We start from the raw sequence: 23,632 nt of genomic DNA on the forward strand, positions 1-23,632 counted from the left end.
GGTGGTCTTCTATGGTAAAGAAACAGGCTGATAAAGTCTTTAGGAGCCAAACCAGTAAGCAGCTCCCTTCCAAGGCTTCTGTCACCAGGTTTTTGCCCTGTTTGAGTTCCTGACTTGACTTTATTGGAAGATGAACTACAAAATGTAAGACAAAATCAATCCCTTCTCTTCTCACGTTACTTTCTATCATGGTATTTCATCACAGAAAAAGAAACCCGAATTATGAGAGAAAATGGTACCATTATTCCTTTGATGGATCTTCCATGGCAGTGGAAGAGAAGACTATGAGGAGTAAAGAACTTTTGGATAGAAAAGCCAAGGGTGTTCAGAGCTCAATGGGCAGCTGCAAGAAGTGGAATATAGCGCTGACAGTAATGTAGATTATAGGGCCCTGGTTTGTAAAGTTTTACAAGGAAATAAATACACTTAGGGACTATTCAATATTTTGAACTAAAAATCTGTGGCTCTGGTCAGCTAAGACTGAAGAATTAGCTGATTTAACAAAGGACCAGAATCATTAAAGTGAAACCTTGCTTTGCTTGGGCAATCAGTGCTGCTTGGTTGAAGCTGAAAAATTAGCAGTATCACTGAACTGAAATGTTCTGAAAAATGTTCTTCAGACTCAGCACAAAGAAACTTTGGTACAAGACTGTACCTTGTGCTGTATTTTGGCTTTACTCTGTGCAGTCAAAGTTTGTGTTGTGTAAGAGTTTCTTAGGTGCTCAGGAGAGGTCAGGAGAGGCCACTGGTGAAAGCTCAGCCTGAGTTGAAACCGAAGCCCATGGATTGAAGAGGTTATGAAGAGAAGTTTAAGCTTCACATCATGTGACAGAGTACAGGAAGAGAGCCCAGGAGAAGTGTTGTGAGTAGTTTTAATAAATGATCTATGCTAAGTCTTGCCCACCCCATGGCTAGCCCCAAGCGGCTTTCTTGCCCTGGTTCCCGAGGCCAGTGTGTTGCCAAGCTGCTCCAGTCTTTCCAGGCCATCCACCGCCTGTGGCTAGCCTGCAGAAAGCCAGCTACCACTTGCCAGATACCCGTAGTCTCTTAAAATGATAACACTAGAGACTTGTAATATACCAGCCAGATTTATAGCAATAAATCTCTATCCTTAAAATGCCCTTGCAAAGAACGCAAAACTCAGTTGATATAATTACAAGCTGCACACCTAGAATGGACAAATGTACTCTATTGCCCATCTATAAAATCCCTAGTTATTTATGGCTCCTAGGGGCCACATGATTCTGGTTCATCTTCTTCCTCTATTTTCTTCAATCCTCCATCTCATCTATCTTTCTTCTTTCTGCTTCCCCTCTCTAAAATTTTCAGCTCCACCTTTTCCTTCCACTGCCCAATCACCGGCTGTAGCCTTATCTGATTTCACCTGAGTACAGGCACAACTCCTGAGAGAGCAGAAAATACAAACATCAATCCACAACAGTGATGCTATTGGTGAAGTTGCAGCTCATTCCAGCCACAGTGGAGATCCAAATATATCAGGGATGCCAAAGCACGGAGTGACCATCAGTGACAGCCATATACGCGGAATGCTTCCCAGCCAGAGCCTATAAAATCAACTCTTGTATGCTGTGAATAACAGAGCTGGAGAAATGGAGCACTTCACAGCCCAGAGGATAAGACTGAGCATGGGTCCCAGACTTCAATCACTAAACCTTTAGCACTGCTGGGTTTTGGCTTTGCTTTGATTTGATTGTGGAAAAATAAAGTATCTGACGTTGTTTGTATCATAAATGCCCACAGTTAAAAGACTGTGGGATTTTTAAGATTATGTACGTTTTTGAGCTTTTCGAAAAGAATGATAAAGAAAATGTTATGAATTAATAAATATTACATTTGTGTATAAGTTTAAACAAATTGTGAATCAATTTTAACAAATGGTAATTGTGCTGCTTTTGTGTCACCTTGACATATACCTACACATATCTATTAAGATGGGATCATTTAATAAGAAAATTCCTTTATAAGATTGGCCTCCAGACAAGTCCATGGGGGCTATTTACTTAATGATTAAAGTGAGATGGCCCAGTCCATTGTGGGTGGTACCCAGTCCATTGGGCCAGTAATCTTGAATGGCATAGGAAGCAGGCCCAGCAATTTATAAGGAGCTAACCTAGTACGTAGCATTCCTCCATAGCTTCCATTTTAGTACCTTGCTCTGGGTTCCAGATCTGCTAGAAATCCTGCTCTGAAATTTCATTTCCTTACTAAGTTGCTTTCTGTCATACTTTCTCACAGCAATAGAAACCTTAAGTTAACCTCCTTTTTATTTATGGCTTTATTTGGAATATGAGTATAGGACTGAACATTGATTCAAAAGCCCAAGATTTTACTAGAGAGCTTCACTTTTCATTTCACTTGTAGTACCCGCTAGTAGATGAGAGTCACGAAAACATTCTATCCTTAGTTCTGTCCCAAAATGTTTGTCTTCTGGATTTCATAGTTTTTTTTTTTTAAATGACTATTGTCTAATCACTGTGATTATTTATACAATTTGCTGGTTTTTAATTTTTTTAGCAGTCATGGGTCACCTGAGAAAGTATTCAAGTAAAGATGAAAATGTCTGTAAATGACTTGGAATATGACTGGATTTGTGTCTCATTCCAGGCCTTCAGCACTGCTTTAGCTGTTGCTACTGTGGTATGGTATTAGCTATAGTGTTGCCTGTTTGCCTCTTGTTGTGTTCTCTCTGCCATCCTTTGATCTCTATACACCATGGCCCTTCCATCCTCAAAGCACTCCTACTTGGACTCAGCTTTGTCTTCTATAACTCCTGTCTAGTCTCTGTTGTTACTTTACAATTATACTTTTGAGTTATGTTTTCCATGCATCGATAAAAGATTATTTAGAATTACTAGATTACCATTGAGTTTAAATTTATTGAGCTTAAATATTTAAAAAGATATAAAGCCATTTAGCTTTTGGAAATGTAAAATTTGAAATTGTTATACTACTCTGTATACATTTAGGCAAAAAAATTATACCTTTACATCTATTTGTAATCATGTTCGATTTACATAAATTAAATGAACATATGAAATTACCTTTGAACCCACACAAAGCTTGGTAACTAGATATCATTTAATATATTGAACTATAGTTATAAATTTAGGTGTTCATATTATCACATATTATTCATATATTATTCATATTATCACAAGAATAGAAATTTAAACTTATATACTCAATCCTTATTTTCAAAAGCATGTATACAGGTTTTGTAAATGTAATGTTATTTGCTTATTTTCATTTTTAAAGAGTGTACTCTATATACATTTAAATATACTGCTCAAAGTAATTCATCTTAGGCTTTGTAAAAGGTATAAATTGCAATCAAACAAACAAACATAAAACACACTTGTACCCAAGAGTGTTGCTTTGTATTAAGCTGCATAAGGAAATATAATTAACTAATGATCCAGAAACAATATGCAGCTCTGTCATTAAATGTGTTTAATTTATACTTACTAATTATTTATAAGGCAAAACAATTACTTACTCTATAACATAACTCTTCTTCATTCTAAATAATTTTACCCTGCAGAGTTAAGTTTGGTAAAATATCGGAAAATGTTTTGGCTGTCACAGCCACAGCAATCAGGTTGGGATCCTAATGGACAAAGGCACTTACTGTTAACCATCTTATAATATACAAGAGAACAATGTTGCCTCAAGAAAGAATTGTCAACCACAAATACTAATGATGCTGATACTGAACAAATCTATTCTAAAAAGATGCCAATTAACAATCCCAAAATGGTTGTGACCACATGATATATATAATTTAACATAGAAGTAGCTTAGATAACTTTAGAAAATAAGTACGTACATGTACTTGTAGAACAACTTCTATAATATAGATGTTGAAAATTTCTAATGTTTCATACTTAATGGCTTAATCGCCAAAGTATTACACCTGTGTGGTTGTCCAAACTTTATGATTTGTGAGCCAAAAACAAAAAACAAAAAACAAAAACAAAAACAAAACCTTTTTTTTGTGAAGGTTGTTTCAGAAATTATGTTAAAATACTGTTATAGTGATGGAAAGTTAACTAACACATCACCCTCATAAATTATGTTAGGACTTTATATTTTGAATGTACAAAGATACTTGCCTTCTGCTATATACAGATATATTTGGAATAGTTCTCAAACTGCATCTCTGATGATGACTGTATATTAAAATTGGCACAATTTAACACAGCTCTATCAATGAATTGAAACAGATATTTATGTCTCATTCTTTATTCTTGAATGGTTTTCAAACTTGTCTTAAAGCCACAAACTTTAAACTCACTATGATAACTGTGCCAGGAAAATTTAATATATGGCTATCTTTGAGAATCATTCTATTGCTTCTGCATTCCTTTCCATTTCATCATAATCACAGCATAGCTTGCACAGTGAAAAATAACCACAGTTGACATACTGTAATGAAAATGCACCATACACAAAATATATGAAGATCTGGTTGCTGTAACTCAAATGCTTCAGAAGTCCTTGTTTGTATCTTCATACCTCTTTGTCCAGTTCAAACTGTCCTTGACCATACATTACATATATTTCACATTGTCTCCCTGTCTCGTCTTTCTGTGTTATATCTTAAAACTGTATTAAAGTTTATTTTGAAAAAGTAAAAAAATTTGTATTTGTTTGATTTTAAGGCCTTCAGTGTTAGCTATTGCTACAATCTATGACCTCAGACTAGCTCAATATTCAAAAGAAATAAAATACTCTTATTATATTCCTGTGGTATTTACCTAAAAACTTGTGCATTTGATGGATTGGGCTCTACTGTGCTGGCTAGTTTTGTTCATATTTATGCAAGTGAGCTACTTGCCTTTGGGCATCATCAGTGCATCAGATTCTTTTGTATGTGAGCTGCTCAACCAATGTCACAAGTTGAGAAACATTTACTTCCCAACACACGCTCTCCTCCAGTACATCCATAAATAATCAAAGGCATAACTTTCTTATAATTTTAGCATAGACACAGCATACAAGAAGAAATATGTAGGACTTCTTAGTACATAGGTTAAGATACTGGTACCAATTTATTCCTCTTCATTCTACTAGCTACTGTAACATACAAAGAGCAAGGGAATGAGTTCAGAGAAATAGAAATCATAGACAAAGGAGAGACACAGTCATCCTAACTAACATAACTTGCCATTTTTCCCAAGATTGCTTCATATTTCTGACTTCTGAAATTCTCATCAATTCTTTTCTCTCATTTTATTTAAGAAAAACTTAATTTTTAGGTTTTCAAATTTAACATTGTCTCTATGTTGAGTCTCTATACCTTATATTTTTTAGAGTCAAAAATTTGTAATCCTGTCTTAATCTCAATTCCTAAGTGTAAATTTCACTTATTTAAGTATGTCAATGCAAAAGCATAATCTGAGTTACAGTTTCCCTGATTTAGGTTTTATTTTTCCTGGAATTTTTCTCATGTACTTACTTGTAAATATTCTGCAAGTATTTCTCTCTCTAATTGGCCATAAACCTTATAGTGGCCAAAGCTGTATAATTTTAATTTTATTATTTCATTAATAATTTTCATAGTAATTGCCTCCAAATACTTATTATTTATATAGAATACCTTATTTGTATTTTTGTTCATCTATTTTAAAGACATCTTACCACAAAAAAAAGATAAAATATGAGATATTTATGGAATATCTACACTATTTTTAACTGTTTCTATTTTAATGTATTTAATTGTCATGGTAATACACACTGCTGTATAAGTGATTTTAAGTGAGATATTGATATCATCAATCACCAAATTAGTCAGCAAACTTGGAAAGTAAGCAAGATCTAAATGATTATTAGTTTTTACTCCAAATATAATTTTATCTGTTATCAAAATAGCCTACAGTTACTCTTCATGCTTCCAGGATCAAAAATATAAATATTCACTCAAAACTTTATATGTAAATCTAAAGTAATCTTCCATAGTTGATTGAGTTAGCCTTATATTCTTTTAAGGTTATTTACCTTATATATAATTACATGATGTTTTTAAGCTAACTTTTGGAAAGTAGAAAAAGTAGCATCTAAAAAGAATACACACATTAATTAAGAAAATTGTCTCAACATGATTGATGTGAAAAAAAGAGAGTTTTAGAGTTTTCAAATAACAGTCAGGTGATCAATATTCATAATTCAACTTATAATCAAGTTTTAAATTAATTTTTCAGCTCAATAGTGTTTGCTTAATTAAGGAAAAAATGAAGCAAGGTTCACAGCACAGCCCCTTCTCACTGAGGAACTGAGCATAGCATCAAAGCTGTACTGCCTTTCTGATGACCTTCCCATCAGGTGTGGAATTTAGGAATCAGATCTCTTCTCAAGTCCAGATTCTCACACTTTTGACTATCTAATAAGTAAGAAAGAAAGCTGGTGATCATAATTCATTGTTTAAAACTAGAGTAGACACAGGGACTCTCACTTCTCACAAGAAAATCGGAAGAAAATAGCAAGATAGAGTGATGGAGTTTAGTGTTTATCTCAGATGACTACATGCCAAAATCCAGAAACTTCTCTCCCTTCCTCTCTCCCTCCATTCCTTGCTCCCTTTCTCTTTCCATTTCTCTCTCTGCAGTTCCAGCAGCTTCAAGACCTAATTATGCCATTGTCAGTAAGCACCAAATATATTTCAGAACAACATTTATTGACCTTCTCTTAGTACTGATTTTTAAATTTTCATCAGCATTTAAATTTGTTTCTAATTATTACAATTGGTTAAATATTATATGAATCCCCTCAGCAAAAGAACTACATACTATCACAGGCCTACTAGAGCAGTGGTTCTTAACCTGTCAGTTGTAACGCCTTTGTGGTGGGAGTAAATGAACCATTTATTGAAGTTACCAAAGCATTGGAAAACACAGATATTTACATTGTGATTCATAACAGTAGAAAAATCAAGAGTTATAAAGTAACATCAAAACTAATTCTATTATGGAAGGTCACCAGAATATAAGGAACTGTATTAAAGGGTTGCAGAATTAGAAAGATTGAAAACCACTGTTGTATCATGTTCCTTTAAGGACATAGTCCCACTTCTTTCACACATGGCTGCCACAATGTGACACATTTGGGCCTATAATATGACTTATTCAAAACAACTAAGATAACTAGTATATAGATTCATAAGAAGAAAAGTGTTCATCTTTGATTAATGATATAGGTTCTTTTCAGTGCTCCTGCTATATAATTATGTAGATACAAATTTCAGAACATAAAACTATTTTGTAAAAATACTTGCTGGTGCTTGCCTGCAATACCAGTTACAATGTCAGCTATTAAAGTGGCTGAAGTAGTATTGTGTATTTGGAACATGTCTAGATAACATAAAAAAAAAAAAAAAACAATGTGAATTTTTTTTTTAAAGTGTGCAAATGTGGATTCATGGTAGAAGGATGCCTAGTATATGGAAGCCCCTGGAATAAGGTGCAAGTACAGAAAGTAATTAGAAAGAGAAATATGTTTGTTAAAATGATCAAAATGGAGGTAAAGCTCATCAGTTAACAATGTATACTACTATTAAAGAGGAATCAATTTTTGGTTTCCAGTATCTACGTCTGGCCTTTAACAATTACGTGTTACTCTAGTTAGGGAGATCCAATACCTCTGACCACTACAGACACCTACACTAACTTGCATATGTTCATACATATTTATATAATTTAATATTTTAAAATAATTGAATATACAAGTTTCATAAGACCTTTGTAAAATATAAATTCTCTGTGTCTTTCATTAAGAAAGGAGTGATCACAGAACTTTGTTTATTGCCTTGCTTGTTTTTTGACTATTTGTATTTATTGTTTTGCTAGTTGCTTTACTATTTGTATCTATTATATTTCTAGACCCTCAACCTAGAACTGACCTTAATACATGCATGTAATTAAAATGGTATAAAATCAACAGGAGGAGGAGGTATGGGATAGGGGGCTTATGGGGAGGGGTAATAGGGAAAGGGGATGGCATCTAAAATGTAAATAAATGAAATATCCAATAAAATGGAAAATAAAAAAAAGTAGTAATACATCTCACAGAATGCTTCTTACATAAGTCCCATTAAGTATGGGGTTGTAACATTGGAGATGTCATTATCCTCTCTAAGAACAAGTATAAGAAATTGAAATATTCTTGCAAAATGAGACACATGTAGAAATTATAATGAATACGGGAAGGTTTTATTTAATTCTTGCAGGCAAAAGATACTGGTCACTCATAATGGAGAGATTAATTTGAGTAGTAGTCAGTTGTTGATAAAGTAATCATATAAGTTAGTCATCATTTGAGCTTCAGTTTTCTTTCCTTGGTAAATAATTGTGAATTATAGGATTATTCTTGACAATTTAGGAATCTTTGACCTATAACTTTACTAATCTAAGAGATTACTAACTGGTTATATATAAACACATTGTTTTACATTAATGGAGGTTTCACCTAATAGTTTTCAATGTTCTACATTCTAATGAAATTGACCTTTTATGAGAAACCAACTTGCTTTCTGCTGCAAAGTAATGTTCTTGTGTCCTTGATTCCAGGATAGAGCTGATACAAGATCCAACTGCAGCCAATTTTCCCTGCTCAAGACCCAGGCATTGTTGAAAATCATCATCAAAGCAGGAAACTGGGCTCTATGTTCCTGTGAGTGATGTGCCCCTCCTCTAAAGCTATTTCTCCTACACAACAGAGAAAGGTACATTATCTCTCACAGTATAAACCACTAAATTAATTAGAAATATAGATATTCATCTGGTAGTTTTGTCACATGATGCTGTGTGTGAAATATATCGTTCTTCCTAACAAGGTCCTCTTCTTATTTGCAAGAGATTGAATGATATAGATTTACAAAGAAATTTAAACCAGAGTTTAATACATGCTACTTCATAAATGTATCACTTTCCAGATGGTCTAATAGCTGTGGCTTTGAATATCTATGTTTGAAGTGTGTCACTAGGAAGTGGACAGCATACACTTCTTATTCTATGTATAAAATAATTCAGAACTGCTAACTATAGAAATAGCTTCATCAAGTGGCTAAAATGGAAAATTAATCTTGCTACTTTATAGTTTCATTTAAAAACAGTATGTAGAGATAATGTAAATCCCATGGGAGTTTATAACATGGTACAAACTGCTTCAAGTGGAGTCCATCAGCAAAGAAACATAGTATCCACTTCTAATGGAACTATTGCATAGAATCAGGGAAAGCATGATTGAATCACAACACACTCAATGAGCAGAGGAAGTTGGTAACAAAGTGACAGTCCAAAGAGTAGGTTCACAAGTTCAGGTAAAATCTGAGATATCTGTTCTCTATACACTTTCATATCAACATTTTCATTTTGAACAATAAAATGAAAATAAAAATATACCCAAGCTTTTGGCTGGGGAAGATTCCTAGCTGGTTTGCTGTCTTGAAGACTCCATATCTTGACCCATCCTAGAGGAACATTGCACTCAGAGCAGCAGAGGAACCACTGCACTCTGAGCAGCAGGATTTCAGGATCCTAGAGGCACCTGAGTCTCAGGAGCTCTTCCACCCCTGGGGCTCAAGATCACAGGATCACAGAGACAGCTCGATTCTGAGGAATTCTGACACAAGAAAGATAACTTGAAAGACAGGCTCCAGTCAAAGACAGTAAGTACAGATAGCACCAGAGATAACCAGATGGCAAAAAGCCAGCACTAGAACATAAGCAACAGAAACCAAGGTTACCTGGCATCATTAGAACCCAGGTCTCCCACCATAGTAAGTCCTGGACACCCCACCACACTGAAAAAGCAGGATTCAGACTTAAAATCACTTCTCATGATGATGATAGAGGACTTTAAGAAGGACATAAATCCATAAAGAAATACAGGAGAACACAGAAAAACAGGTAGAAGTCCTTAAGAGGAAACAGAAAAATCCCTTAAAGAATTGAAAGAAAAAAAAACAACCAAACAGGTGAAGGAATTAAACAAAACCATCCAGGATCTAAAAATGAAAGTAAAACAATAAAGAAATCTCAAAGGGAGACTACTCTGGAGATAGAAAACCTAGGAAAGAGATCAGAAGTCATAGATACAAGTATCACCAACAGAATGCAAGAGATAGAAGAGAGAATTTCATGTGCATAAGATACCATGGAAAACATTGACACAACTGTCAAAGAATATGAACAATGCAAAAAGCTCTTAACCCAAAACATCCAGGAAATCCAAAATACAATGAGAAGACCAAACCTAAAGATAATACGTATAGATGAAAGTGAATATTCTCAACTTAAAGGGCCAGTAAATATCTTCAACAAAAATTACAGAGGAAAACATTCCTAACCTAAAGAAAGAGATGCCCATGAAAATAGAAGAAGCATACAAAACCCAAATACACTGCACCAGAAAAAATATTTCCTCTCGTCACATAATAATCAAAACATCAAGTGCACAGAAAAAAAAAAGAAAAAATATTAAAAGCAGTAAGGGAAAAAGGTAAAGTAACATATAAAGGCAGACCTATAAGAATTACACCAGACTTCTCACAAGAGACTATAAAAGCCAGAAGATCCTGGACTGATATCATACAGGCCCCAAGAGAACACAAGTACCAGCCCAGACTACTTTACCCAGCAAAACTCTCAATCACTATAAATGATGAAATCAATATACTCCATGTCAAAATCAAATTTACACAATATCTTTCAACAAATTCAGCCCTACAAAGAATAATAGATGGAAAATTCCAACACAAGAAGTGAAACAACAACTAGAAAAAGCAAGAACATAATCTTCAAACAAACACAAAAAAGATAGCTACACAAATATAATTCCACCTCTAATAGCAAAAATAAGAGGAAGCAACAATCATTTTTTTCCTTAATATCCCTTAAAATCAAAAGACTCAATTCACTGATAAAAAGACATAGAATAACAGACTAGATACATAAACAGGAACCAGAATTTTGCTGCATACAGGAAACACACCTCAGTGACAAAGACAGATACGACCTCAGAGTAAAAGTCTGGAAAGCAATTTTCCAATCAAATGGTCCAAAAACCAAGCTGGAGTAGCCATTCTAATATCGAACAAAATTGACTTTCAACCAAAAGTTATCAAAAAGACAAGGAAGGACACTTCATACTCATTAAGGGAAAAAAATCTACCAAGATAAATTCTCAATTCTGAACATCTATAATCAAATGCAAGGGCAACAACATGCATAAAAGAAACTTTATAAAGCTCAAAGCACACATGCACTTCACACACTAACAGTGGGAGATTTCAACACCTCACTCTCAGCAATGTATAGATCATGGAAACAGAAACTAAACAGAGACAGTGAAATTAACAGAAGTTATGAACAAAATGGATTTAACAGATATCTATAAAATAATTTATCCTAAAAGAAAAGAGTATACCTTTTTCTCAGCACCTCATAGTACCTTCTGCAAAATAGACCATATAATATATATAACCATATAATAATCACAAAGCAGTTCTCAACAGATACAAAAAGATGGAAATAATCCTCTGCATCTTATGAGATTAGCACAGACTAAGCCTAGTCTTCAATAATAACAAAAAACAATGTAAAGCCCACATATACGTGGAAACTGTACAATGCTCTACTAAATGATGTCCTGGACTAGGAAGAAACAAAGAAAGAAATTAAAGATTTTTAGAATTTAATAAAAATGGAGGCTCGTCATACCAAAAGATATGGAACATAATGAAAAGAGTGCTAAGAGAATAACTCATACCTCTAAGTGCCTACAAAAAGAAACTGAATTGAGAATACACTAGAAACACAGCACAGCTGAAATCTCTAGAACAAAAAGAATACATCCAAGAGGAATAGAAGGCAGGAAATAATCAAACTCAGGTCTGAAACCACCAAATAGAAACAAAAAGACCTATACAAAGTCTCAACAAAACCAGAAGGTGGTTCTTTGAGAAAATCAACAAGATAGATAAATCCTTAGCCAGATTAACCAGAAGGCACAGAGACAGTATCCAAATTAATAAAATCAGAAGTGAAAAGGGAGACATAACAACAGAAACAGAGGAAATTGAAAAAAAATCAGATCTTAGTATCCTACTACAAAAGCCTATATAAAAAAAAAACTGGAAAATATGGATGGAATGAACAATTTTCTAGACAGATACCAGGTACCAAAGTTAAATCAGGAGCAAACATAACCCCCTAAAGAAAGAGCAGCAGTCATTGAAAGATTCGCCACCAAAAATAGCCCAGGAAGAGATGGTTTTAGTGCAGAATCCTATCAGATTTTCAAGGAAGACCTAACGCCAATTCTCTTCAAACTATTTGTTATTATACCCTTACATGTAATCCACACAGAAACACAACAAAGAAAGAAAATTTCAGACCAATTTGGTTGATGAATATTGATGCAAAAGTACTCAATAAAATTCTCACAAACTGAGTCAAATAACACTTCACAACAATCATCCATCATGATCAAGTAGGCTTTATACCAGGAACTCAGGGATGGTTCAATATATGGTAATCCATCAACGTAATCCACTATATAAACAAACTCAAAAAAAAAAAAAAAAACTACATAATCATCTCACTAAATGCTGACAAAGCATTTTTACAAAATTCAACATCCCTTCATGGTAAAAATCTTGGAAATATCAGTAATTCAAAGCTCATACCTAAACATAGTAAAAGCAATATACAGCAAGCTAGTAGCCAACATCAAACTAAATGGAGTGAAACTTGAAGCAATCCCACTAAAATCAGGAACTAGACAAGGCTGCCCACTCTTTCCCTACCTATTAAATATAGTATTCGAATTCCTAGTCAGAGAAATTAGAGAACAAAAGAAAGTCAAAGGGAACCATGTAGGAAAGGAAGAAGTCAAAATATCACTATTTGCAGATGATATGATAATATACTTAAGTGACTCCAAAACTTCCATGAGAGAACTCCTAAATAAACAACTTCAGCAAAATGGCTGGATATATAATCAACTCAAACAAATCAGTTGCCTTCCTCTACTCAAAGAATAAACAAGAGAAAGAAATTTGGGAAATGACACCCTTTACAATAGTCACAAATAATATAAAATACCTTGGTGTGAAGCTAACCAAGCAAGTCAAAGATATATGACAAGAACTTCACGTCTCTGAAGAAAGAAATTGAAGATGATCTCAGAAGATGGAAATATCTCTCATGCTCATGGATTGTCAGGATTAATATAGTAAAAATGGCAATCTTGCTGAAAGCAATCTACAGATTCACTGAAATCCCCATCAAAATTCAAACTCAATTTCTCATAGAGATAGAAAGAGCAATTTGCAAATTCATTTGGAGTAAAATAATCCCAGGATAGTGAGAAATATTCTCATCAATAAAAGAACTTCTGGGGGAATCCCCATCCATGACCTCAATCTGTACTAGAGAGCAATAGTGGTAAAAACTGAGTGGTATTGGTACAGAGACAGGCAGCAAGATCAATGGAATAGAAGTGAAGACCCAGAGCCCACACAACTATTGTCACCTAATCATTGAAAAGGGACCTAAAACCGTCCAGTGGAAAAAGACAGCATTTTCAACAAATGGTGCTAGTTCAACTGGAGGTCAGCATGTAGAAGAATGCAAATCGATCCATTCTTATCTCCTTGTACAAAGCTCAAGTCCAAGTGGATAAAGGACCGTCACATAAAACCAGATACACTGAAACTAATAGAAGAGAAGGTGGAGAAGAACCTCAAATACTTGGGCACGGGGGAAAATTCCTGAATAGAACACCAATGGCTTATGCTCTAAGATCAAGAATTGACAAATGGAACCTCATAAAATTGCAAAGCTTCTGTAAGGCAAAGGACACTGTCAATAGAATAAAATGGTAACCAACAAATTGGGAGAATATGTTTATCAATCCTACATCTGATAGAGGGCTAATATCCAATATATTCAAAGAACTCAAGAAATAACAACCAAATATCCCTATTAAAAATGGGGTACAAAGCTAAACAAAGAATTCTCAACTGAGGAAACTGGAATGGCTAAGAAGCACCTAAAGAAATGTTCAACATCCTTAATCATCAGGGAAATGCAAATCAAAACAACACTGAGATTCCACTTCACACCAGTCAGAATGGCTATGGTTAAAAACTCAGGTTACAGCAGATGCTGGCTAGGATGTGGAGAAAGAGGAACACTCCTTCATTGTTGGTGGGATTGCAAGCTGGTACAACCACTCTGGAAATCAGTCTGGCGGTTCCTCAGAAAATTGGACACTTCATTACCTGAGGACCCATCTATACCACTCCTGGTCATATACCCAGAAGATGCTTCAACAGATAACAAGAACATATGCAAATGGATGGAACTAGAAAATATAATCCTGAGTGAGGTAACCCAGTCACAAAAGGACACACATGGTATGCACTCACCAATAGTGGAATATTAGCTTAAAAGCTCGCAATACCCAAAATACAACTCACGGACCACATGAAGCTCATGAAGAAGGAAGACCAAAGTGTGAATGCTTCAGTCCTTCCTAGAAGGAGTAACAAAATACTCATGGAAGCAAATATGGAGACAAAATATGGGACAGAAACTGAAAGAGGGGCCATCTGGAGACTCTTCCACCTGGGTATCCATCACATATGCCGTCACCAAAGTCAGACGCTGATGTGGATACCAGGAAATAAATGCTGACTGGAGCCTGATATAGCTGTCTCCTTGGAGCTCTTCCAGAGTCTGACATATTCAGAGGCAGATGCTCACAGCTAACCATTGAACTGATCAAGGGGTTCCCAATGAAGTAGTTAGAGAGAAGAAGACTGAAGGAACTGAAAGGGTTTGCGGCCCCATAGGGAGAGCAACAATCCCAACCAACCAGAGGTCTCAGGGTCTAAACCACCAGCCTGGGAGCACATAGCGAGCAACCCATGGCTACAGCTGTATATGTAGGAGATGATGGCCTTGTTGGGTATAGTTGGGAGAGAAGGTCCTTGGTTCCATGAAGGCTGAATGCCCCAGTGTGGAGGAATTTGAGGGCTGGGAGGTGGGAGTGAGTGGATGAGTGGGAGCACATCCTCATAGAAGCAGGAGAAGGGAGGATGGGATCGGGGGTTTCTGGATGGGGGTAAAATGAAGAAAGGGAATAACATCTGAAATGTAAATAAAATATCCAATTAAAAAAAAAGAATATACCCAAAGTTTATTCTTTAAAAAAAGCAGATTTGATATGTTCAAATCAAGCCTCCTTTCATGCCCAGGAAGACTGAAGTATCCACCTCACTATAACACTTCTCAGAAAATTTATTTCTAAGTAATGTCAACAAACATGTGACTTTTTCTGGAAATCTGAGTTTTTGGTTTCATCATTCTGGTGCTGTACATACATCTTGGATGTCTTTACATTACTGTGTAATATCTGGACCAATGGCCTCTTTTGTCTCCTTCAAAGAATAATCCTTTTGAATATGTTCAGGAAGATTTGCACTGTTTTAAAGACATTGGGGGAAAGGAAAGCAATTGTAAAATCTTCCTCTATAATATGTATCTTCATCATTAGATGAGAATGGTCCCAGAATGAAGAGATGAGCTAAACCCTTGATTGACAGCTCTTGCAGATGGTACTTTTCTTTATTAAACAATCTTATAGTGGGTTTCAGAGAAGCCTGCAACCAATTTTAATACTGAATATGGCCGCCAAAATTCTCATTTTGTTGTTTTCTTGAAAAATCATGTTACAGCCTGCACAAAACAAAACAAGGGGATACTTTGTGTTCTCACAATTGTTAATGATACCATCCTAACTACAAAACCCACAGAAATGACAGCTGTTCATAAATATCCCACAAGTTCATGGGAGAAAAGAGTGACTCAGGAAAGTAAATGGACCTTTATGAAGCTCAATACTCTAAAGTATTTTACAAGGTTTTATGTTTTAAAGCATTTTTTCCCTTTCACTTGGAAACTTGGAAGTAGAAGCATGTAATTTGTGTGTGTGTGTGTGTGTGGAGGAGTGTTAAAAGTTTTGATATAACAAATTGAATCCAATGGCTTCCAACTACATTTCATGCAATACTTTGATTTCCTTCTGTTTGTGTCTGCAGCTTTAACTGATTTCCCTAAATTTTATATGTGGTTTAATCCATAAAATATTTATTTGGGGGTCTCTATATTAAATGCCCTATAATATATCTCATATTAAAGTACATTAAAATTCCTGGGCCCCATCATTATTGATTTTGATTTAACAACACTAGAGTAGGGCTCAGAATCTATACACTGATTTGCTCCTTTCTATTTAACTATATCTAAAGAAATGGGCTCACTGAGTGCATATTTCGAAGTACCCATGCAGAGGATAGAAAGAATGAAGATGTATTCTTTGTGTAGCAATGCATCATGATGAAAATATATCTTATATTCAAAAAATTGGAACTTTTGCTAGACCTCACAACTAAAGTTAATAAACTTTAAGATCATATAAGACTTAGACAGAGATCCTGCTGTTTACTTTGCCTTTCTGTTTTGCCTTTAAGAGAACAATTTAACATCCAACCATTTCTTGTTTTGGATTTCCTGTGTACTCAACTTTTACAACTTCAGCTAATCAGAGCTATAATTTTTAAGTTAAACACTCTTCTATATCCTATATTTATAAGTAATGTATGTGTGCATGTATATTATGATAATAATTTGACAAAAATAGAAAAGAGAGTGAAAGTGGCCTTATAAAATGAAAACTGGTGTTCCCTTTGGCAGAACATATACTAAAATGGACTAATACAGAGAAGATTAACATGGCGCCTGTACAAAGATGACACTCAAACATAAAGTTTCATATTTTTTCTTCTGTCTGGGCTGCCTTGTCTGGCTTTAGTAGAAAAGGAAGTTAATAACCTTGCAGAGGCTTAAAGGGCCAGGCTGGGAATATAATGAGGGAGCCACACTTGCTCAGAAGAGAAGAAGTGGTGGGAAGAATTGTGGGAGGGGATGACTAGGAGGGGGCAGTGAGTGAGATATAAAGTGAATAAGTAAAAAGTAAATAAAATAAATTGTTTTTAAAAAGGAAAACAAAATAAAATCAAAACTCACCACACTTGTTGTATTCAGAATACGAGTATTGCTTGATAGCTTTTGTTTATTTGTTATCTGGGTCAATTGAAGTCAATTGGAATCAGTGATTCAATGCCTTCTAAAACTCTTTTTAAGGGTTTCTATAAGGTATCCATCATTCTTTCCCATGTGATAGTCTCTGTGTAGTTCAATAAATAAGAGCAAAGCCACTTCTTATGGCCATAAACAGAGGTATGTGCCCCTAGACAGAGAGGCAGGTACAGCCAGATTCATAAGACAGCATTTAGTCAGGCACTGATTCATAATTGTACAACCAATAAAGGAAGACACAGGAAGAAAGAAGTAGAGAATTCAAAAATGGGTTTGTTCTTGCTTAAATTACACATGGGGGAGAGCACTATAGTTTATTTTTTTTTAAGGCAATACTATCACTCTTTGGATATTCTGCAGTTTTTATTAATGCATCCAAACCAATGCACTGTTCATAGAAAATATAAGACAAAATTTCAAAAAAAGATGCTTGTTTTCTTGCAAATTACTCTGAATTAGCTCATAAAAATTGTATGTATGTGTACAGAAATGTAGATAGATAGATAGATAGATAGATAGATAGATAGATAGATAGAATGATAAATATACAGAGATAGAGAAATAGACAGAGACAGAGAGACAACAAATCATCAAAATTATTTACAATTCTCAGTAAAGTTTATGCAGTCTGTAGACACTGGACAAATATTCAAATATATATTGTTTAATATTATATCTAAAATATAATCCAACTCCTGCTGTGATTAAGTATGTAACAGTAGGAAAAGAGAATAAAACAGTAGCATTGTTGTAGGATTTTATATTTTAGGCATGGAAAGTAATACCAGTTACTATGCTAATAGAATCTAGGTTTCTTTGTCTTGGTCTCTCTGCCTCTCTGTCTCTGTCTCTCTCTATCTCTCTGTCTCTCTCTGTCTCTCTCTCTCTCTCTCTTTCTCTCTCTCTCTTTCATGCTCTCTTATAACATATTTCTCTAGCTGTCTTTTTCTCTGTTGTTTTGTCTCTTTGTCTGTCCCTGTCTGGCTGTCTCTGCCTAGCTGTCTCTCTCACCCTCTCCTGCACCCTCTCTGTCTGTGCATCTTTCTGCATTGTTTTTATTGGGAAAGGTTAGTATTATAGTTTAGTCTCCCAAAGGCCTGACTTCCAATCTATGGCACTAATGGGAAGTGGTGGTATGAATAAAAGTCAGTGTTTTAGTCAGAGATCTGGCCTTAAATGGTATACCCTTGAAGAAATATTGAAACCTCAGCGTCTTCTGTTTCTTTGGTTTGCTTGTAGCTAAGGTTACCATGTATTTCTTTCTCCATGTATTTCTAATATCATATCTTGACTCACCAGAGGCCTAAAGGTAATTGACCATAGACTGAAGCCTCTAAAAATGTGTGTTAAAACCAACTCTTCCTGATTTTCATTTGATTTCTATAGATAATTTGCTATAAAATTGGAAAGACAAATGAGAGAGAGTGTGACAGAATGAGGAGAGAGAGACAGAGAGAGCATAAACATGCACATGTGCATCTATGCTCAGTCTTATGGATTTTAATGTTATGGGTTATTCTATGTATTTTATACAGAAGCGTATGTGCATTCATACATATGTACACATAGACACACCTCCATACATTCACTCAACATGTGATAAGGCAGTCTTAATTTACCAGTCTTAATTTAAATTTACAATTTAAAGTTTCTACTTTATCCACTGGAGAATTAATGTTGGTATTCTATATACTGCAGTCTTCTTAGGCTGCTAATCATGAACTGGTGAATATAATGAGCTGCTACAATGAATTTGTGGCTTAGAAGATCATGTTTTATTTTTCATCATTCTGGAGGTGGGAGTCCAAGTTCAATTTGGCATCTATTACATTTTTTTTATTAAGAAAGCTTTTTAATTTGTATTGACATTTTAGAGGAAGCGGGTTAGTTCTCATGGGCCACTTCTATTAAAGCCCAAATCCCATCACGATTCCACTCTCAAGTCTTCCCTATCATTAGCTTCAACTCTGGGTGGGTTGAATTTAAGTATATGAGTTCTGGCAGGATACAACTTTCACTCTTAATATGAAACTTAACCTCTGATTCCTGCTAATGAATTAGCAGAAAAAGTACCTCAAGAAAGAAACTATGCTAGATCGAGATAGTCATTTTGAGGAAGCAGGTACTAATGATCACATTGTAAGTGAACAAGACTAATTTGCATAAATGCATAGATATTCATCTCAATAAGATCTGTTGAACAGTAGGGTTTTTGAAATTCCCAGTGTCCCTTCATTGGAGAACATTTCTTTTCCTTTTCTAGCACTTATTAATTATAAATAGTTTCTTGGTTAAAAATGGGACTTTGTGGTTATTTCCTCTTCTCAATGGTGAGATTTTGTCTGGTTTGAACCTGTGTGTCTTATGTTTGTTACCATAGTCTTTGTGAATATATACATGTGTGTGTGTGTACGTACACCCACATTAGTCCTATTGTGTCTGGAAGATGCTATTTCCTTGGAGACATCAACCATCCATTGCTATTATAATATTCTTACTTCCTCATCTGCATAGATTACTGAACCTTTAGGTCTGATAAATATTTCTATGCAGCACTGTTTTACAGTCTCCCACATTCTGCACCATTCAGTGGGTCTTTGTGTTAACTTTGGTCTCCTGCAAGAGGTAGCTTCTTCACGAAGAATGAGTGACATTCTGATCCATGGTTGTCATTAGGAGCCATTTTACTACTAAATCTTAAGTTGTAATAAGCCACACTTACAGACAGGTTCTATGCAAAAGAGTGCATAACACAAAACTGACTCAAATGAACACAAAAAAGATTCATGTTTTATGTGTGCTTTTTTTTTAAAAAAAAAAAAAAAAAAAAAAAAAAAAAAAAAAAAAAAAAAAAAACAACCTTATTGTGACTTTTTTGCTTTAATGGGTTTGTTTTAATTTTGTCTTTTATTTGAGAGAGTAAGAACATGAAGTTTGTGACTGTGGAGGGATAGAAATATGGGAAGAATTGGGGATGGAAAAGAATATGAAAAAATTGTATAAGAGAATTAAATTAAAATACAAAACAATGTGTGTTTAGTAGGAAATAGTTTGATATAGTTTAAAACAAATATTACACTAATTTGTGTAATAAAGTGATCATATTTCAAAATAATGTTGAATGTTTTTCTTAATAAATAGAGTTGTAAACAAGCAGATATGCATTTACAATAAAAAGTGAAAATAGGTTTGATCTGAGCCATTAATGGAACATTCTTAAGATGGGACACAAAAGATAAAAAACACACATCAGTCTTTGCTATTAGGGAAATTTACTATATTTTTAAGCACTCTAGGACCTAATCTTACACAAGTGCAGAATTATTTTGAAATAATAGATTTCCTTATAAACATTTCTGGATTAAGATTTCTGTAGAACATGATCTTACAGGTGTCAAAGAAGCTTCCTGGATGGTTGTTTACCCACTGCCATGCTGACTTGAGGGCACTCACATGCTTCAACACACTAAGCTTTTTGCGGCTTGTGAGACTCTCAATGTGAAACTAGAGGTTCCTTAATTGATTAGAAAAAAATAAATGGGAAAGCCTTTCAGTAAATGTTGACAAAGACGATAATCTCTTGAAATTCTCCTGATGCTCAGCTTTCTTTTTTCCTTTGCATTAACACAGGGAATGCTACAGTGCAGTAGAAGACAAAACAGAGGGTAATGAAAAGTGAGTCCAGCTTTTGGGCTAATATCCACTTATGAGTGAGTGCATACCATATGTGTTCTTTTGTGATTGGGTTACCTCACTCAGGATATTATTTTCTAGTTCCATCCATTTGCCTAAGAATTTCATAAATTCATTGTTTGTAATAGCTGAGTAGTATTCTATTGTGTAAATGTACCACATTTTCTGTATCCATTCCTCTGTTGAAGGACATCTGGGTTCTTTCCAGCTTCTGGCTATTATAAATAAGGCTACTATGAACATAGTCAATACAACTCACAGATCATATGAAGCTCAAGAAGAAAGAAGACCAAAGTGTGAGTGCTTTAGTCCTTCTTAGCAGGAGTAGTAACAAAATACTCATGGGAGCAAGTAAGGAGACAAAGTGACTGGAGGAGGGGCTGTCTGGAGACTTCTCTACTTGGGGATCTAGCCCATGTGCAGACACCATATGCAGGCATGGTTGTGGATGTCAGGAAGTGCATGCTGACTGGAGAGTGAAGGGCTGAAGTGGCTTGAGGCCCCATTGGAAGAGTGACAATACCAACCAACCAGAGGTCCCAAGGTCTAACCCGCCAGCCTGGAAACATGCTTGGAGGAACCCATGGCTCCAGCTGTATATGTAGTAGAGGATGGCCTTGTCAGGCATTGGTAGGAGAGGAGGTCCTTGGGCCTGTGAATGCTGGATGTGTGTGGGAGAAATTTGAGGGTGGGGAGGGGGGAGTGGTTGGATGAGTGGGGGCACATTCTCATAGAAGTAGCAAGCAGGGAGAGACAGGATAACGGATTTCTGGGAGAAGGGAAAATGGGGAAAGAGGATAACATCTTAATGTAAATAAATAAAATATCCAATAAAAAAAACCAAAAAAGTGAGTTCAAATCTCTTCCACTGTCACTGAAATATTTCACTGTCAGTATTATGACATTAGATGGTCATGAATGTAATTTAGTAACTACAGTTCACATCTATGTACAAATTGCAGCAGATGAGCATTGTTTTTGGTTTGTACCTTTACTTATTTAATTACAAGTAATAATAATTGTTCCATTGTTTTTATTTATTAGTGCCAGTGAATGACATAAAACTTGTAGGAATATCACAATCAAATTGCATAATGTTCTAAATAAGCAGCTTTATCATTGACATTTGGACATGAAAAAACTGTGATTCCTTAATGTAACTTAACTTATAATAAAGATGCCTAAAGCCAGAAGAAGTCTTGGCAGTCTCCTGGCCATACAGTGGCAATGTAACTGTTGCTGGGATTTTCTGCTGCCTGAAGTAAAATCCCTGGTACTATGCCTTTGATCAGTCACAGCATATGCTTCAAAGTCAGCATCCCTGTGCCTATTTGGAGGCAAGAAGAAAGTCTGCTGCATGGCCTATGTTGTAAAGGTGAGTTCAAAAGTAATGGATCTCCAAACTATTCCACAACTATCTAAAACAGCATCATCATATGGAGAAGAAGCAATGATACGTGGGATTTTTAAACCCATATTACACTCCTGGTACTCAAAGGCTCATGTCCATTACATAAAATAAAATGGATTTAAGTGACATCAAGTATTCTTTAAATCTTAACAGTTCCAAGATTCACAGCACCTTTTAATATTCAAAGCAGTCTTTAAACTGTGAGCCCCTATAAAATTAAAAAAAAAAGTATACCTCATTATATGATATCAAAAGGGAAACATCTACATTCTAAAAGATCCAGGAGAGAATAAGAAAGGACTAAACCAGAGCAACAGTAAAACTCTGCAAGACAACATAGATCCACATCACTCCAGTCAGGCCTCTGCAGCTTGGAGCATTGCAGGATGGGTTCCTCCCCTGTTTTATGCAACCCACATGACTTCATTTCACTCTTGAGATGACTCAACTTATTGCCTGCAATTGTCCATGATAGATGATCCTTGTTCCTGGCATCTATAACATCCTGTGGAACATTTTGGAGGTGGGCCATAGTTGGTGGAAGTAAATCTCTAATGGTAGTCTTTTGAAAGTTTTGTGGGATTCTTGACTCTGGGCCTCTTACCTCCACATTTTGGTCTATACCATTTGAACATTCTCTATTCCATGCTGCCACCTCCATTAACAGATTGAAATTCTGTCCCATATCTTGCATTGCTGATGGATTGAAACTATGAATCAATGAGCTAAAATAAATTCATAGCACCTTAAGTGACTTCTGCCAGGAATTTCTGTTGCAATGGTACAAACATAATTAACACAGAAGCTTGATAGGAAAGTATTTGTCCTTTTTTTTAAGGTTTCTTACTTAGAAACTATTATTCATTAATATGAGCTTAATTTCAAATTAGGCCCCCAAATCTTAACTTTCAGTTTGTAAAATTCTATCTTATAAGATTAACTATTTCTCTAGAGAAACACTGAAGTACATTATTTTTCTTCATCTCTAAATTATTTACTTTACCTATCAACATAGTTTTACTTTTAAAATTTATACCACATCAGTTCAGGAAATGTTTTAATGGTTGTCAGAATGTACCCATAAAACATAATATGAATGTTTAATTCTAAAGTCAAGTTTGATTTTTAGTACAAAGTAGCTTGTAAAGTATTATTTGTCCATTCTGTTTTCCAAGGATCTGTCTCTTGACTTATTTGTATTCTAATCTCCAGAAAGCACAGGTTAAAGAGAAGAAAAGGTGAAGTTTTAAATTCAGAAAACACAATAAAGCTGTTTACTGACAACTAAAATAAATAAATAAATAAAATAAATAAAGTTGTTTACTGACAACTGCTTTGCATTTTC

At 35.0% G+C, this 23,632-nt stretch overlaps 1 pseudogene; it reads left to right on the forward strand.

Moving 5' to 3' along the window:
- The first annotated feature begins 16,764 nt into the window (after window positions 1–16,764).
- LOC117713261 (U6 spliceosomal RNA) lies at window positions 16,765–16,864 on the forward strand (annotated as a pseudogene).
- Window positions 16,865–23,632: the final 6,768 nt, after the last annotated feature.

This window comes from Arvicanthis niloticus, chromosome 7, assembly GCF_011762505.2.
Source record: "Arvicanthis niloticus isolate mArvNil1 chromosome 7, mArvNil1.pat.X, whole genome shotgun sequence".
In the NCBI taxonomy this organism is placed as follows: Eukaryota; Metazoa; Chordata; class Mammalia; order Rodentia; family Muridae; genus Arvicanthis; species Arvicanthis niloticus.